Raw genomic sequence first — 7,050 nt, forward strand, 5'->3', positions numbered from 1 at the left:
GATCAGATGCAGTGCCATGCTCTCACTAAATTGGCTTGAGCTGAAAAAAGCTAGAGAAAATCACGTCAATATCCATTTTATTTACTGTTATTTAAAAATTACTTATAATTTACTGTTATTACATCTATACCTGATTTATTTTGTAGTTCTGAAGTTGCTATCCATATTTTTGATCTTGAAATCAATAAAAATACTAGATCGAGAGAGATGGTAGTTGGATTTATTTTTTTTCTTTTCCTTGTAAAAGTGCTTACACAAATTGGACCTACTGCAGTTTTTCATACTAATTGTCAGCCTCTGGTGCGCGATTGCAAAAAAAAGGTAGTGCACAAAGTTATGGCATGATAGAAAACACGGCCATATACGCTTCCAATTTCAAGTTTGCTTGTAAATCTACCGGTAAGGAATGCATCCACCCTATTGTTGTCACCTACCATTCGACATTCTTTGCCATGAAGCCAATATCGTACCGGCCACCAAACAAATGTCGTGTGCAGGTCAATATGTATTGGCCTCAGCGGCACCAAGAGTGAATAGAGAAGGAAGAGCTTAGAAGATGGTGGCGGAGAGAGTGCAAGGGCTGGCTCTGGCTGGTCTCGACAAGCTGCCCCCCCAATTCATCAGGCCCCTGAGCGAAAGGCCGGAAAATAGCAAGGTCCTGACGGGACTCCATGTCCCCACGGTGTCATTTTCTCCGGATTGCAAGCAAGCAGCCAAAGGCCAGCGAGGAATGGGGCATCTTCCAATTAACAGATCATGGTATTTCACCAGAGCTTTTCCGTCGTCTGAAGGAGGCTGGTGAAGGATTCTTCAGTCTCCCCCAAGAGTACAAAGAGCAATATGCCAATGACTTTGCTGGCGGCGTCTTCGAAGGGTATGGTACCAAGCTTGCAAAGAATCCAGTCCAGAAACTGGAGTGGATCGACTATTTCTTCCATTTCATGTGGCCAACATCGAGAGTCAATTACGACAAATGGCCCAAAAGCCCCCCGAATTACCGGTAGGCGTCTGAATAGAATCAAAAGGAGAACTAAGTAACAATCAAAAAACTTATGTTTGGTGCTTTTAATTCAAAGGTAGGAAAAGGTTGATTGTGTTTGTTGTGATTGTATTCAGGGAAGTCAGAGGAGTACGGGGAAGAAATGAAAAGGGTTGCGGAGGGGGTTATGGAGGCTCTGTCGGTGGGGTTGGGACTGGAAGCAGGGGCTTTGAAAGAAGCATTGGGTGGTGAGGTGATGTCCTTGGAGGTTAAGATAAACCTGTACCCCCCATGCCCACAACCCGAGCTGGCCTTGGGAGTGGAGGCCCACACTGATATAAGCGCCCTCACAATCCACCTCCCCAACCACGTACCTGGCCTTCAAGTCATCAAAGATGGGTCCTGGGTCTCTGTGGACAATGTTCCTGATGCCCTTGTTCTGCACGTGGGAGACCAGATTGAGGTAAACTCCAGGACCTATCCATGCGCTTGTCCTTTTATTTTTTTCTTTTTTTTTTTTTGGATGTTTTGGTTGGGCCACTTAATTTAGAGCAAGTAAGCGGTTGCAATCCTAGGATATCGATTCGCTTGGGGAAAAGTTCAACAAAAATCAAAACTAGATAATAAGAAGTACGAACAGCGTGTTTTTGTTTTGTTGAAACTTAGAACAGGACTAAAAGCAACTTGGAAAGAGAGATACTAGGTGTTTAAGCAAGTTATCTTGTGTCTAATCAACGCAAACGATTATTTGGATAAATCATTTTTCTTTTCAGTGAATTATGACAAGTTTGAATGATTTAAATTCAAATTTTAGACATAAAGTTCAGGGTAAACAATCAGAATGCCAAAAAAATGTTTGCCATGGTATTTGCGACGATGCTGCGATTTGCCACAATCATCGTGGCCTTACTCCGCCCACTTTGAACTTCTAATTATCTCTGATACGTACCTACTGTTTCAGCCAATCTCACCAGCTCCACTGTATCTACAGACTATATACGAAAATTGAATTTCAAGTCTATATAAACCCCCATTTTTAATTGAACACTTGACGCCTATTTGCTTAAAAAGGCAAAACTCTGCTCACGCGAGTTTTCGTGGTGGTTAGCCAAGTTTTCTCAGTGTTTTTCAAACCAGTTTTGGTTGGAACTTTTTCCCTATGAATCTAATTTAACACCTATCAGTTTCTCATCAAAATGTAGATACACTGTCTAGGGCTGCGTTATCCCCCAATGACTCCAAGAATGTTTCACTAGGCGCAGTTTTGTCATTGAAGTACATTTGTTCCACCCTCGATTGCATCATATGGGCTGAGTGTCTAGGATTAGTACGATATAGTCAAGTGGATTTTGAAGGCGGGGTACTCTTCTTTGTGGGTTTCATTCGGCAAACAAAAGCACTGGCTCGACCATGGCATTGGGTTTTCCACGAGGTTGAAACTGTCTTTGTGCCTCTGGGTAGAGTACGTATTGGGGCTCGAAAATTTGGTTTTGACCTTAGGTTTTTAGACTGTAATGCGTTTCTCGGTCTGCTAAAAGCTAATTAATTACCATAATCATTGGGCATTTTAAGAAGTTCCTGCAGCCCGTGCGTGAGGGTGATATTTCAAAGTGACTGATTGATATTACTCCGTTTTAAGTATAAAGTTAACCCTGGTTCAAACCTACTATCTTATTGGAATTATATTCCCTTTTAAGTATGGATAGCAAGTTCTCAGTGCTTTATCTCGAAATCGTGAATAAGGTGAACTCATTATAGTGTCTCAGGATGGTAAAGTTGTATGTCCCTCTCTATTTAAGAAAAGCTCTTAAATATGTGGAAGAATCCAATTCTTTGAGGCCTTTTACGGCGATGTGAGACTAGTCTTTAGTGTCGGGTTGATGAGGTTTCATCCTCATTTAGGTTTTGATCCGGCGACTCTGGGATAAGAGAAATTGCTTACAATTCATTTATGGTCTCGGGCCCAAAAGCGCAACATAGCTCTTTCCATACTTATCCTTGATGTTGGTGATCAGGAAAGAATAAATTAGATGAATGATTCGGGAATAATCAATATATAATTTTAGTGCTTGAATCAATCTATGATGATTGAGATTATCCAAGCATCCTAAAATGTCGGCTTTGATTAGGTAAAAAAGCTTGCATGCCTTATATGACAGCTAAAAAAGCTTTCATGCCATTCCTGAACCCGTGAGAACATTCGAGGAAGATAAAGATCTCATCTAAGAGAATTGAGGTCAAATGCTTTACGATTCGATCCTTAACAAATGGTAGAGTTATTGGTCATAGTTTATGGCTTGGACGTTGAACAGACTTTGAGTCCAGTCGTTAAGCTAAAGTCGTTGAACTCAAGTCGTTTAGCATAATGAATGGTTGCTTTATAGACTGAGAGCGAGGCAAATCGGGAAGCATACGTATGGAGCCTCTAGCTTTAAAAAAGGACAGTTTTGCAGAGGCAATATCAGCATAGGAGAACATCCGTTTCAATTGATAGAGATTCGTGATCATCTACCATGATCAAATGGTTTAGCAAGCTTGACCATGCTTAGGGATATTCTACCAAAGGTTATCTATCAAATATTGAATTTAACACTCCGGAAAAAAAAATATATTTGAGTTTAAAAGTACCCTAAAGCCAGCATTCACTTTACTAGATTCACGAGTAGACATCGCATCGGATGGGGCTAGACCAGTGTTTGCAAAATTGAACCGGTACGGTTAATCGGACTTGGGCCCGAAAGAGCTTTACTGGTAAACTAGCCGATTCAACCGCTCAAATCGGGCAAGTCCCGAACAATAAAAAAAGTGTTGAAAAAATTAAAAAAGAGACAAAAAAAAATCTACTAAAATGTGATTAAAACAAAACACGCTCAAATAAAGTCTAAAATTATTGAAAAAAGATCTTAAGGAATCGATTTGTGCCTAGGAGTACTTTTAAAATTTTCTGAAAAAGATGGAAAAATAAAACAGTGAGTTTTAATGACCACAATTTTATTTAATCTTTACCATAATGTAAATAATATTAAAATAGTGTTAAAAAATCTACTTGACCGACTCTTATTGTTAAGAGAAAATGAAAAAAATTAAGTTATATACAATATAGACCATTCTTTTTATAAATATGTAGTAAATGACATATTGGTTAATAGATCTAATAGGCAACTAAATAGCATATGGTGCATTGGTCAGTGGGTTTAATAACAAATTATTTTTTTACGAGAACTTTCAAGTTCGATTCATGTGGGCAAGTAAATTTTATGAACTTCTTACCAATGTAATGAATTCTAAGAATTGTTAAAATAAACCACACCAATGTTTAAAAAGAAAATTTTATGAACTTCTTACCAATGTAATGAATTCTTAGAATTGTTAAAAAGAACCGCACCAATGTTTAAAAAAAATATAGCTGATGGCGGGATTCTATCGGCGGTTTTCGAACTGCGGTTCATATAAAGTATAGTCACCCACGCTAACCAATATGCCATTATAAAATATTTGTTATAAATGTCAAGTAGTATTCTATTTAAACTTTAAGAAATCGATTGATCACCAAAACCGCCCAAAGCCGGAACCGGTCATTGGCCGCTTCCGATCTAACCGGACGGTTAGCGGTTAGATCACCGATTTAGCGAATATTGGGCTAGACTATTCTAGAAGTGGGCCAAAGTCTGTGTGGATATGGATATACGAGAACCTTCGTAGCTTTTTATTTTTTATAGAAAATTATAGATACTCCCTAATAATTTTGGTATCACACCTTAGACCCTAACACTATTTTCTCTTGTACTTACCCTCTAGGAAAAAAGTCAAAAAAATAGAGACTAAAATGCCTCTTTCTCTCTCTCTACATGCCCTATCTTTCTCTCTACCCAAACTCTCTCTCTTTATCTCTACCCGAACTCCCTCTCTCTCTCTACCCACCCTCTTTCTCTTTCTCTGCCCAAACTCTCTCTCTACGTGCCCTCTCTCTCTCTCTATCTCTACCCAAACTCTCTCTCTCTTTCTCTCTTTGTCGAAAATCCTTCTTTTCTCTCTCCGCTCTCTCTCTTTATGCCCCAACTCATCTCTCTCTACCCACCCTCTCTCTTTCTTTCTCTGCCGAAAAAAACCCCTCTTTCTCTCTCTGCCCGAAAAAATCCATATACCAGAGTCCGAAGCTTTATACAATTTGTCATGGAGATGGAGATCACAGTTTGAAATGGAGCACCCTAATGGGACACAAACAGTGGACATGAACATTTTCGCATTGAGAGCATATGCTGCAGCATGGTTCTTCCACTTGCCGTTTAAAAATCTAGGCAATTTTGGAGATCTCTTCCGCTTAAAACCGGTGTAAACTCATCAGATTTCACAATGTCAAACAGTTCTAAGGCAGGCCCCAGCCTCCTTATTTTTGGGCAACGTTCTCATAAATTTCTATAACCAGGTTTCAATAGGTTTTATCGAGCAGAGAGAGAAAGAGAGGAGGTAGAGATAACGAGGGAGTTTGGAGAAAGGATGTTCCTAATCTCATGAAATAATACTTTAAAGCTCGATGGAACATTGAATTCTTCATAGCTCCAAGCTATGACATTTGTCGAATCTCCTTCAATAATTGTTTGCCCTTCCCACCGTGAAAGAAGTTTCAAACCCTCCAGGAGACCTCTAGCCTACGCTTTATTTGCTGTACCAATACCACACGGACCTAAATATGAGCAAAAAACATGACCCAAATGATTTCTAATCAACACACCATATCCAGCTGCTCCTAGATTTCAAAAGCTATTGTCATCAAAGTTCAATTTGATTGAGTACAGAGGAGGTGGGGACCAAACAATAGCTTTACGGCTAGATTTCGCGACTGCTAAGGGGTAGTAAATGATAAGACTCTTTGATGTAGAGCCACTTTCTTTGTGAGAGGAAAACCAATCTATTGTTGAGGCTAAAATGTTAGATTTTAACATAGAAAAATCAGTAGAGATTCCTTCAAACACTCTTTGATTTCTCTCCTTCCACATACCCCAAAGGACACTTACCCAGAAGAATGCTAAAATATATTATCCACCTTTGGAATACCAGAGAATAACCATTGAGTGATAAGCTGTCTACAAACTTTTGGAATTGGAATGGATGAGTTTAAACATTGTCGAACCCAATTCCAAAGATCATAAATGAAAAGGCAGTAGAGGAATAAATGTTACGTCGTATCAGTCACTAGGTTTGCACAAAAGGCAGACATTGGGTATAATGAACCCTCTCTTCCTTAAGTTATCCACAATGGCTAGCTTTTCTTTACAAAATATCCCTAGAAACAACTGAACTTTAAGTGGAACATGAAGTTTCTTTATTTAGGAAAGTACTGAATCGTGCTATTTATATCGATTGTAGAAGATATGAACATATGCAGACTTAATAAAAAAATCACCTGAGGTAGTAAGGTCCCAAATCACATCATCATGTAGAATAGGCAAAAGCTGGGCATTGTTTAACATGTCCAACAAGGTTTGACACTCATGGATAAAATTATCGGTCATTCTCCTGTGCCCGCAATGAATAGACCAAACAATATTAGTATGAGCATCCCCACTAGCCTCTTTTACCGTAGCTAGTGGGTTGAGACTTAAGAGAACACCTCAAGGAAAAGGTATATAAGAGGGTAGTCATTGAACCATTTATCGTACCAGAAAAGTGTAGATTCCTCATTACCCACTACTTTTTGAAAATGACGAAGATATATAGGTCTCTCAAGGTCAATCCCCTTCAAATATGGTAAAGAGTGGCTTTATTCCATGGACTTTGTATAATACCATAAACCTTCTCGATCCCATATTTTTCTTTCAAAATTTCTACCCAAAATAACTCATGGTGGATATGTGCTCTTCGCCACCATTTTAAAAGTAATGCAAAGTTCATGTTTTTCAATTTATGAAATCCCAAACCACCATCTTTTATAGGTGTGAACACCGTAGCTCAACTAACCAAATGAAGCCTCTTCTTTTTTCTCATCATCTCCCCACAAAAAGTTCCTCATAAGCCTCTCTAGAATGCTAACAATCTGCATAAGCAAGCAAAATAAAAACATATAGTAGACC

At 38.9% G+C, this 7,050-nt stretch overlaps 1 non-coding gene across 1 annotated transcript; it reads left to right on the forward strand.

Moving 5' to 3' along the window:
* Positions 1-542: 542 nt before the first annotated feature.
* Positions 543-3,866, forward strand: LOC18425263 (flavonol synthase/flavanone 3-hydroxylase). Its single transcript, XR_016053381.1, has 2 exons — positions 543-1,000; positions 1,117-3,866. It is a non-coding gene; the product is annotated as a flavonol synthase/flavanone 3-hydroxylase (transcript).
* Positions 3,867-7,050: the final 3,184 nt, after the last annotated feature.

Source organism: Amborella trichopoda, chromosome 4 (genome assembly GCF_054954075.1).
Source record: "Amborella trichopoda isolate Santa Cruz 75 chromosome 4, AtrichopodaSantaCruz75HAP2 v2.0, whole genome shotgun sequence".
NCBI lineage: Eukaryota > Viridiplantae > Streptophyta > Magnoliopsida > Amborellales > Amborellaceae > Amborella > Amborella trichopoda.